Below are 11,808 nucleotides of genomic sequence, written 5' to 3'. Positions count from 1 at the left end.
GTCTGGCTATCACCAACTACGGGTGAGGGAATGTGACATTACCAAAATGGCCTTCCGAACAAGGTATGGTCACTACGAGTTTATGGTGATGAGTTTTGGGTTAACAAATGCACTGGCGGTGTTCATGGACTTGATGAATAGGGTGTTCAAACCTTACCTTGATACTTTTGTGGTGGTTTTCATTGATGATATTTGGATTTACTCTCAGGGTGAGGAAGAACATAAAAATCACTTAAGAATTGTGCTTCAAACTTTGAGGGATAGACAATTATTTGCAAAATTTAGTAAGTTTGAATTTTGGTTAAAGGAGGTAGCATTTCTTGGACATGTAGTGTCCGGTGATGGGATCAAGGTTGATCCTAAGAAAATAGAGGCAGTCAAAAATTGGCCTAGACCATTATCTCCTTCAGACATTAGGAGCTTCTTAGGTCTAGCCGGATACTATAGAAGGTTCGTCAAAGGCTTTTCTTCTATCTCATCTCTAATGATAAAATTGACCCAAAAGAAATCCAAATTCATATGGACAGATGAGTGTGAGAAGAGTTTCCAGACCTTAAAAGATTGACTTACCTCTGCTCCTATTTTGACTCTCCCAGAAGGATTAGAGGGGTTTGTAGTTTATTATGATGCTTCAAATATTGGCTTAGTCTATGTCTTAATGCAAAACAGCAAGGTCATAGCCTATGCTTCTAGGCAATTAAAGGTGCATGAGCGTAACTACCCTACCCATGACCTTGAATTAGCGGCTGTTGTTTTTGCTTTGAAGATTTGGAGGCATTACCTCTATGGGGTGCATGTGGATGTGTATACTGATCATAAGAGTCTTCAATATGTGTTAACCCAAAAGGACCTTAATCTAAGGCAAAGGAGGTGGCTAGAACTCCTTAAGGACTATGAGATGAGTGTGCACTATCATCCGGGTAAAGCTAATGTAGTTGCTAATGCACTTAGTAGAGTGTCTATGGGGAGTGTGGCCCATATGGATGAAAGTAAGAGGGAGTTGGTGAAAGATGTTCACCGAGTAGCTAGATTAGGGGTGAAGTTGTGTGGTACTAATGATGGGACTATGGTTGTTCAAAATAGGTCTGAATCCTCTTTGGTGGTGGATGTTAAATCCAAGCAAGATCTTGACCCAAAGTTTATCAAGTTAAAGAAGTTGGTAAAGGAAAAGAAGATAGAGGTCTTTTCCCAAGGGGGAGATAGGGTACTATACTATCAAGGTCGGATATGTGTTCCAAATGTTGATGGCCTAAGGAGTTTGATCATGATGGAGGCTCATAATTCTACATACTCCATTCATCCTGGTTCAACAAAAATGTACCGAGACTTAAAGGAGTTGTATTGGTGAGGTGGAATGAAGAAGGACATAGCAAGGTTTGTGTCCGAATGTATGAATTAACAATAAGTGAAGCCGAACATCAAAGGCCGGGTGGCCTAGCCCAAGACATTGAAATACCAACTTGGAAGTGGAAAGATGTGAATATGGATTTTATAGTGGGTTTGCCTCATACCCGGAAGTGTCATGACTCGATTTGTATAATTATTGATAGAATGACTAAGTCAGCTCACTTCCTACCAGTTAAAACTTCCTATAGTGCCGAAAACTTTGCCAAGTTGTATATTCAGGAGTTGGTGAGGTTGCATTGTGTGCCATTATCCATTATTTCGGACTGTGGTACCCAATTCACTTCTCACTTCTGGAGATCATTTCAAAAAGGCCTCGGTACTAAGGTAAAGTTGAGCATAACATTCCATCCTCAAACAGATGGGCAAGTAGAAAGGATGATTCAAACACTAGAGGATATGTTAAGGGCTTGTGTGTTAGAGTTTAAAGGGAATTGGGATGATCATCTACCTCTCATCGAGTTTGTCTATAATAATAGTTACCACTCAAGTATTGAGATGGCGCCGTTTGAGGCTTTGTATGGGAGATGATGTAGATCACTGGTTGGTTGGTTCGAAGTAGGTGAGATGACCTTGTTGGTCCCCGATTTGGTACTTGATGCTTTAGAGAAGGTGAAGATCATTAGAGAAAGGTTGAAGACGGCTCAAAGTCGTCAAAAGTCCTATTCTGACACTAGAAGAAGGGATCTTGAGTTTAATTTGGATGATTGAGTGTATCTGAAGGTTTTACCCATGATAGGTGTGGTTTGATTTGGTAAGAAAGGGAAATTGAGCCCTAGGTATGTAGGGCCTTATAGAATCGTGAGACGTGTTGGTAAGGTTGCATATGAGTTGGAATTACCATTGGAAATGGCCGTGGTTCATCCGGTGTTTCACGAGTCTATGTTGAAAAAAAGTGTGGGTGATCCTAGTTCCATTGTACCTATGGGAGTAGTGAATATTGAAGAAAACTTGACCTATGAAGAAGTTCCTATGGAAATTTTGGATCGGCAAGTTAAGAGATTGAGGAACAAAGAAGTTGCATCTGTTAAAGTCCTTTAGAGGAATCAACAAATAGAAAGTACAACAGGGGAAGCGGAAGCAGATATGATTAAGAGATACCCTCATCTTTTCCCCTCTACCCAAACCTAAGGCATTAAGTTGTCCTTGCTCAATTACTTGAAATCTTTGCATCTCAACGTTTCTTGTCATATGCTTGCAAAATTATAAAATATATTTTAAACGATGTTTTAAATTACACTATTGCATTAATGATAGGTTTTTGGTTTACACTCTACTCTACTCAAGCTAAGTCTTTCCTCATTCGAGGACGAATGTTCCCAAGGGGGAAATAATGTAACATCCCCTAAAAACATTGTATACGATATTTCAATTCTCTCCTAAATATGATACATCCTCTATATTTTGGGCATAACTTTTCATAGTAATATCCAAATTGGGTGATTAAAATTTCTGAGTAACCACAAGATCTTTACCTACAACCCTTGTGAAGAACATATTTTACGTTTCGGAGGTTAAGTAGGTCAAATAAATTAATTATTATAAGACAAAATGCTAAGATGGAAAGGAGTGTTTATAGAAAAAAAATCATATCTTACTGTAGGATTATCCAAATTGGTTGATTCTTGACTTCTATATCTACAATTCTTATGAAGACACCAAATCCTAATAAAGAATTTATCCTGTTCAAATATAGCTCTAAAAAGGAGTATTCTGTCAAAGATAACTCATTTCACCTACCATAGAAAGATCTAGATACATTTGACATCACTCATGACATAATTTTTCCTCCATTTAACATCATCCATGACATCAATATATTCTATTAAATTTTCAGATTTTTATTTATAATTATTTTATCTATTGTTAGGTCTCTCTTTCCCACCTATAAATACCCACCTTATTTCCTTATTTTATTCATCAAGCTTTCTCAAGCAAGTCTTCTCTCTATACACTTCTTTACACATTCTCAAATATAGTTTTAGTTCTTAGTAGTGAAGAAATACTATTCCGGTGATTCATATACTCCGGGTAGTACAGAAAACGTTCCTGCGGGGAGAAAAGTTAGGACTCAAGAGTGTTCATTAAGTCTTTCGGTTCCGACTAAAGCTTCGAATTCCAGGTATGTAAGGCTTTAATGAGAGTATTTATTCCACTCTCATGTCTAAATTATTTTGATTATATGATAAATTATATTTATTTTCTTTAACCTCTACTCTAGGTTATGTGTGTGTTTATCCATGGGTTCTTCCACCCATGTAGTCCAAAAAGTCTTTCAATTAAATATCTTGATTTTAAGTAATATTTTCTTATGGTAAATTCTTATTTTTACTTAATAATATGAATCATGGTTAAACTAATGATTATTGCTCTATTTTGATGCAACATAATTTCATATATATGAATTGATGGTTTACAAGTAATTTCTCTATTTATCTATTTAAAGGCTCTTGAAATTCATGGTGAGTTGTTTAAAGCATGATTTTTAATTAATGGATTTCAAAGTATTTATGAATATTTATTTACATACATATTTGCAAGTTGAAGTGATTTGAACCCACCTAGTTTTACTATGTTTTTAATAAAGTTTGACTTGAAAGCTTTGACTCCAAATAAATGTTTATGAAAGCAATATTTATGATCAAAAAGGGAGTCTTATGAAATGAAAGAATGATGAAATGATATGAATGATGGATTCTTTATGCAATAAGGACAATTCTTGCATTTTTGAATTATCAAATGTTTTAATGAGCTATTCTACCGAATATGATGTTTGAATTCTCAAGTTATATGCTATGAATATTTTAAAGTAATAAACTATTCTGTGGAATTGACTTAGCACCGAATGAGGCATTGAGGTGGGATTCGGTAAGAGAATCCTAGTAGCAATCCCTTGTCTCATTAACTATGTGCCAACATAGGAGCCCTTGTAGGCTTAGGCTAATGTATCCATAAATATCCCTTAAAGTTAAAGTTAAAGAAATGAATGAAGTTGACGGAGTTGTACCCGGCAAGTAGTCTCCCCGGCCAACGTAGGGGGTTATGTTAGATTCCATGTAATATCTCTCATGGTCTTAAATGTAGGTTATGGTTAATTTCCCACAAAATGAATGTTTTAAAGGATATATATATGATTTATTATGCATACATTAAATTATGTTCCATATTACATAAATGTTTTAATTTTTTTCTCAATGTTCATGCATTCTTACATACTTAGTACATTCAAAGTACTAACGCATACTCTTTTTCCTACATGATATCACCATGTAGGGATCAGTTCTCCTCCTCGTTCTCCTCCACGTGGCTAGTTGATATTCCATTAAAGACTACTTTTGGTGAGTTCCCATGTTCCGGGAATAATACTCCTTTATCTTTCTAGCTTATGATATGTTAAGATATTTACTATGGCATTTCTTCTATTATAATTGAGGGTGAGCTAGGGACTTGTCTTAGCTCCATTAAATCTAATAGTTAGAGGTATTGTTGGACATATGTAAGTTGAAGATTTACTATTATGATTTCCGCTTATTTATTTATCATCATTACCTATGAAAGGCTAAAAGAATGCTAATAGGCTTGATTGAGGTACTTTCGGGTTCCTCATTCGCCATGTCACATCTAGGCCCTAGGCTTGGGTCGTGACAGTACCTTATTGTTTGGTACTCACCCCTTGCTTCTATACTTGTGTAGGTTGTGAGCTCGAAACTGATTGATCTTCTACTATTCTCTACTACATCTGAGTCTATCATTCCGAGTGTTGAGGTAGTTGTTACATCCATCTAGCGGATACCTTTTACTCTTTTAATACGTTTTAGTTCTATTCTAGAGACAAATATATTGTGACTGTATTTTCTTTCATATTTCGGTAATGTATTAGTTGCTTGTACACATGACAACCAATCTTGGGGGAGTTTAAGTTTGTTTTACTTATTTAGGTTAAATTAAATTTGGATTTATTTACTTTTCTTTTTTATCTATTTTCCATTGGGTATTAGGTTGACTTGTCTCGGTGGGTTGAGATGAGTGCCATCACACCCATATTTGGATCATGACAAAATGGTATCAGAGCCCTAGGTTCATAGGTCTCACGTGTATACAAGCCGAGTCTAAGTAGAGTCTTGAGGATCGGTATAGAGACGTCTGTACTTATCTTCGAGAGGCTATGAGGAATTTTAGGAAATTTTCCCTTTGTTCTTTCACTTTGTATCATGCGTGTTGTGTTGGTACTAAATTTTCGCATCTCCTTTCTTACAGATGGCTAGGACCAAGACTACGACCAGAGGTAGGGGAAGGGAGACACTTCCTGAGGTTGATATTGGGACCCCAACTAAGGGTATATATAGAGGCCAAGCTAGAGTCCATGTTCAGGGTGTGGCGGCAGGTAGTTGTCGTGCTCGAGGAGTGGCGCCAGCTAGAGGTCTAGCTAGAGAGACTTCTCTTGATCCACAGATTGATGCTAAAGAGGAACAGGTCCCTCTAGAGACTGCTACTGCACCATTGCTTCAAGCCACTTTGATGCGAGTATTGGATGCACTCGAAGGATTTAATCTGAGTGTAAGGGCGAATGGTACACCTGAGGGTTCTCAGACTAGAGCAGGAGCTCAGACCCTAGGGCAGCTTCAGCCACCTGCGAGACCTAGAGCAGGTGAGGATAAAGTATAGGTAGGGGGAGCCGAGGGTAAACCTGTAGTCATGTTGACTAATGACGAGCAACGCCGATATAAGAGGTTCCAAAAAATAGACCCACCACAGTTTCAGGGTGGGAAGACTGAGGATGTACATGAGTTTTTCACCATATGCCGAGAGTTGTTGGAAGCAGTAGGGTTAGCTGAGACCTATGGAGTTCGTTATACTATACTCTAGTTACGTGGACCAGCCAAAGAGTGGTGGAGAGTATATATGAGTTCCAAGCCAGCTGGGTCACCCTAGATGACTTGGGATGAGTTTGCCTGCCTTTTATGACCGCTTTATCCCTTGGAGTGTGAAGGAAGAGAGCCGATTACGGTTTGATAATTTGAGGCAAGAGAGTCTTACAGTTGCTGAGTATGAGGCTCGTTTCTACCAGCTGTCCAGACATGCCATGGTTGTCCTTCCTGATGAGACAAAGAGGATTCGCAGATTTGTGCGAGAATTAAACTATACCATTCGTACAACAGTTTTTCAACCCTCCCCGTGAGGGCGCTTCCTTCCAGTCCATTGTGGGTGCTGCCAAGAAAGTGGAGTTGATGGAGAGAGAGGAATTTGGGGACCCCAAAAGGGCCTGTGATTCTGGTCAGTTTTCGGGTACCTCATTTGGAGGTAAAGGGTCCTATAGAGGAGGTGGTTCCTACTGACATATTGTGGTGAGACTGAAAATAATATGAAACAAAAGGGGTCGGGCCACACGCTCCATGGCAAGATATATATATGTTGAGGGGATGGGCCACACGTTCTGTGGCAGTTTACATGGACAAAAATGTACTCCATGGGTTCCGAACTGTGATTCAGCGGATATGTACCGATAGGACAGACATGCATCATTTCATTGCACTACATTGCACCTTTATGATATTTGTGAATTTGTATTTACCCCCATATTGCTCTGTGAGTGCTGAACTTGACTTGGTATGATTCATTGACGAGACTATTGATGAGTATTTGTGGACTGTATTACTGTTGTTATTGTACAAGTGTAGACTTGGGCTGATTTTATGCAGGTTGTAATTAAGGAGGTTCGGTTGGGAGGACAGGAGTACTTGTATCTATTAAGCTTTGCTTAGTTTTAGCTATCCACTTGTTGAGTACCGTGTTGTTTGGTACTCACCCCTTGCTTCTACACTTGTGTAGGTTGTGAGCCCGGAACTGCTTGATCTTCTACTATTCTCTACTACATCCGAAGCTATCATTCCGAGTGTTGAGGTAGATGTTACATCCATCTAGCGGACACCTCTTACTCTTTTAATACGTTTTAGTCCTATTCTAGAGACAAAGACATTGTGACTGTATTTTCTTTCATATTTCGGTAATATATTAGTGGCTTGTACACATGACAACTAATCTTGGGGAGTTTAAGTTTGTTTTACTTATTTAGGTTAAATTAAATTTGGATTTATTTACTTTTCTTCCGCATCTATTTTCCATTGGGTATTAGGCTGACTTGTCTCGGTGGATTGAGATGAGTTCCATCACACCCGTATTTAGGTTGTAACAGTATCAAGTCGAGCCAAAACTTCTGTTAAAGAGTATGGTTTTTTTTATTTTAGTTTTATTAGACTGGGAGCTAGTTGCTGAAGCCATATTAATAGTTTTGCTCCTAGTTTCTTCATTAGAAATTTCTTTCAGAAGTTCAATTACATTATCAGAAGTGATAGTATACATATTCAAATCTTGAAATTGAGACTGTAGTTTATAAAACTCATCAGTTTTGCAATAACAATTATTACCTGTGCAATTAATACCACATGTAGGAGGAGCTTCATTCTCATTATCAGAAAAATCAATAAGAACAATTTCACTTTCAGATTCTTCAATACTTGATTCGGTCTCAGAGGAATAATCAGATTCTGAACCCGAAGTGTATAATAAACCATAAACTTTATCATGAATATCTTCATCAAGATTTAAGCTTTTTAGTTTTTGAAAAGAAATTAGCAAACTTACATGCTAAACATATTGGCATAATAACCAACCTTCCAATTGAGGATGATATTTCTGAACTTAAGCCATTTAAATCCAAAGGTAATAAAATGAATTCTAAGTCCAAATCCGATAGCAGATATGCTACTAAACCTTCTACACTAACCTATTATTATCCTCGCCCTACTCCCCAAGATGTTCTCATAGAGGAAAGAGATCGGATCCAAACCAACATATCTTATAGTGGTAATCAAATTTGTGAATGAAATATTGACGTCTTAACTGATAGATAGGTCTCCATTTTTTTACATCGAATGCTAATGTACGCCACCATTTGTAAACCTACAAATCACAATAATGACCATACAACTTGTAAAATGATAGTGGCAGGATTTACAGGCCAATTAAGAGGTTGGTGGGATAATGTTTTAACAAATGAAGCTCGTACAACTATCACTTCTTCAATGAAAAGAGAAGTAACAATAGATGTTGTCGTCTCTAAAGAAGGAACATCTCAAAGACCAGTCAAAAATGTTCAACAAGATGCTGTTTATATTTTAGTTCTAACCATATTAGAACACTTTAATGGTAGTTTTACCAACCAAAATGAAACTCTTAGAACACTTCTAAATAGACTTCGTTGTAGATATTTAGGTGAATTTAGGTGGTATAAAGACACCTTTTTAAGTCGAGTAATGGACTTACCCAAAAGTAATAATATTCATTAGAAGACTAAATTGTCATGACCCAAAAATCGAGGTCATGATGGCACACATCTCAAAACTCAATCTGATGTGTAACCCTAAAAATAAAACTCATACAAGACTCCCAAAGGGGAAAGTGATGCCATAATTTAAATAAAAAGAAAAACAATAAAAACAATTATCCCAAAACCTGGTGTCATAAGTATAAAGAGAATCTAATACAAGGTTCAAATCTGAAGATACAATATAAGTCTCTGAATGATCCAAAATACTGAAAAATAAAGATAGACTAGTGACGATCTGAATTATGGGACCTCACCACTAATCTGAGAATACACAATCCGCTAGAATATCAACTGCCACATGAGGTACCCCGACTAGTATTTGTATCAAAAAGGGATACAGAAGTAGGGGTGAGTATAATTCACATGTACTCAGTAGGTTTTAGCTGACTGAGTATAAGGAATTAATCAAAACTATGAAATAAACTAAGAAATGCTTCCACCTTTATACAGAAAAGTCCCACTTCGGCATGGGTGCCGCCAGTTTATATATATATAGTGACACAAGTAAAGTAAACCCATAATAACAGCTCATAATTGTAATTAATCAAATAATTCAAGAAGCACAAATATCAATGCAATGCAATGCAATATGATGATGCAATGATGTGGTGGTACGGTGGAATCAAGACTGTCGCACAGCCTTTCGTATACACTTGCCGAGCTGTGCTACCAAGCAGGACCCATGGGGGTCTCGCAGACCATATACCTCAATCACAATATCTCATTATCCTTGCCACCTCCTCGTGGTCAAGGAATCACAATGCATCCACTACCCTATCGTAATACTTCCTCGGACAGGGACTCAAGATACAAAGGTTTAAATGTGTTTCATTTTTTTTTCTCAAAAAGAATTTTCATATTTCTCAACTTCTATGATGAATGAGGATGAATACATCAAAATACATATGACATGGAAGTAATATTAAACTCACATGTGGTAGAAGGTTCAAATTTCTCAAAACTTAACCTACACATGATATTCACCCTCAATAAATAGTAATAGGAATATTCATCCATTTCTCAATAATATTTCAATACTCAAGCATTCTCAAACCCCCCCCCAACTCAACCTCTCAAGCGAGCATCACAAGTCAAATAATATACTCAAGCCTCTCACTTAGGCAAATCACGAATCACATGCTCTCAAAGCAAATAAGATAACAAATAAGGCCTCCACACGGGCTATGTAATACAAATAAACCCCCACATGGCAATACATTAATAAATAAGCCCCTACATGGGCATCACAATATTATAACATTCTCAACACATACTACAACCTCATCCAAAGTCTATAACATATGAATAACTAATTACCCCATCTCAATCTCAAAGAAAGATAGTCAAACCTACCTCAATTGCCGAAACTGCACTCAAACACCTCCACCGAACAAGCAACTCTCGAATTCAATGCCCGGACTGACAACCCACTATCAACAATAAAACATACACATCACAAGGAGTCCAATGACACTCATATTGATAGGTTTCGAAACTGGGGGTAAAATGGTCCAAAAATTAATTATTTCCAAAAAATGTCAACTAGAAATTTATTGGACAATCACACTCTACTTGTAATAAGGAACTCATGATTGAAAAACCCATAAAAATAGAGCTCAAAATGAGTTAGAAATCACCATTTTCCTTGAATTCAAATTAGGGAAGAAACAAAGATTTTTGGGGTTTGAAACTAAACTTTAGGGGTTAAAATCATCAAAAACTTAATGAAAAGGGAAGGTTTTAGGTCAAAAATCACTTACCCAATACTTTGCCTTAAAAATCTCTTCTCAAATCACCTCAAGGAGTTCAAGAACTCAAACAAATGATGAAAAATATTGAAATGGGAAGAAAGGGACATTTTCTGCCCAAAAGGTTATTGTTCACGCGTGTTACTGTTCACGCTTGTTACTGTTCACGTGTGTTTTGTACAGATTTTTGAAAATCACCCTCAAGGTCATTACATAAGGTTATAGATGGCCTTCCTCCCTTATTTGCAGAAAGAGTTTGAAAAACTCTACGAGGAACTCACTCTGCTATTCCTTCTGATATCTTCACTTATGGCCAGTTAATTGGCACTTGTACTCAAGAAGGATTAAATCTATGCAATGAGCTTAAACTAGCTCAGCAATTAAAAATAAAAAGCAAAACAGAGAAGTCCCAATTAGGAGATTTTTGTACTCAATTTGCTGTTGCAGGCCCTTCTCATCAATCAGGTAAAAAATCAAAAAAACATCATCGTTCTAGGGAAGATAGACCCTATAAATATTGCCGTAGTATAGAAAAATGTGAGGCAAGAAGAGCTCACCGTAAATCTACTAGATTTACAAATAATTATTCTAAGAGAGATCTTAGCAAAGTAAAATGCTATGAGTGTGGCCAATATGGGCATATTGCTCCAAATTGTAAATTACAAAAACTAAAAAGCTTAAATCTTGATGAAGATATTCATGATAAAGTTTATGGTTTATTATACACTTCGGGTTCAGAATCTGATTATTCCTTTGAGACCGAATCAAGTATTGAAGAATTTGAAAGTGAAATTGCTCTTATTGATTTTTCTTATAATGAGAATGAGGCTCCTCCTGAATGTGGTATTAATTGCACAGGTAATAATTGTTCTTGCAAAACTGATGAGTTTTATAAGCTACAGTCTCAATTTCAAGATTTGAATATGTATACTATCACTTCTGATAATGTAATTGAACTTCTGAAAGAAATTTCTGATGAAGAAACTAGGAGCAAAATCATTAATATGGCTTCGGCAACCAGCTCCAGTCTAATAAAACTAAAATAAAAAATGATATTGATTCAAAACCATACTCTTTAACAGAAGTTTTTGCTCGACTTTATACAAAGACTAATACTACAATAAGAGATACTTCATTAGATTATTTAAAATATAAAGTTGAAAAACTTAAACAAGAGATTAAATCTCTCAAACAAAGTCAAATTATTCATAATCATCGGATTTCTCAATTAGAAAACCTTGAGCAACAAGAATCACCATCTCCTACTGA

This window comes from Solanum dulcamara, chromosome 6, assembly GCF_947179165.1.
Source record: "Solanum dulcamara chromosome 6, daSolDulc1.2, whole genome shotgun sequence".
In the NCBI taxonomy this organism is placed as follows: domain Eukaryota; kingdom Viridiplantae; phylum Streptophyta; class Magnoliopsida; order Solanales; family Solanaceae; genus Solanum; species Solanum dulcamara.
The sequence above is the reverse complement of the archived record's forward strand: the minus strand, read 5'-3'. Positions refer to the sequence as shown.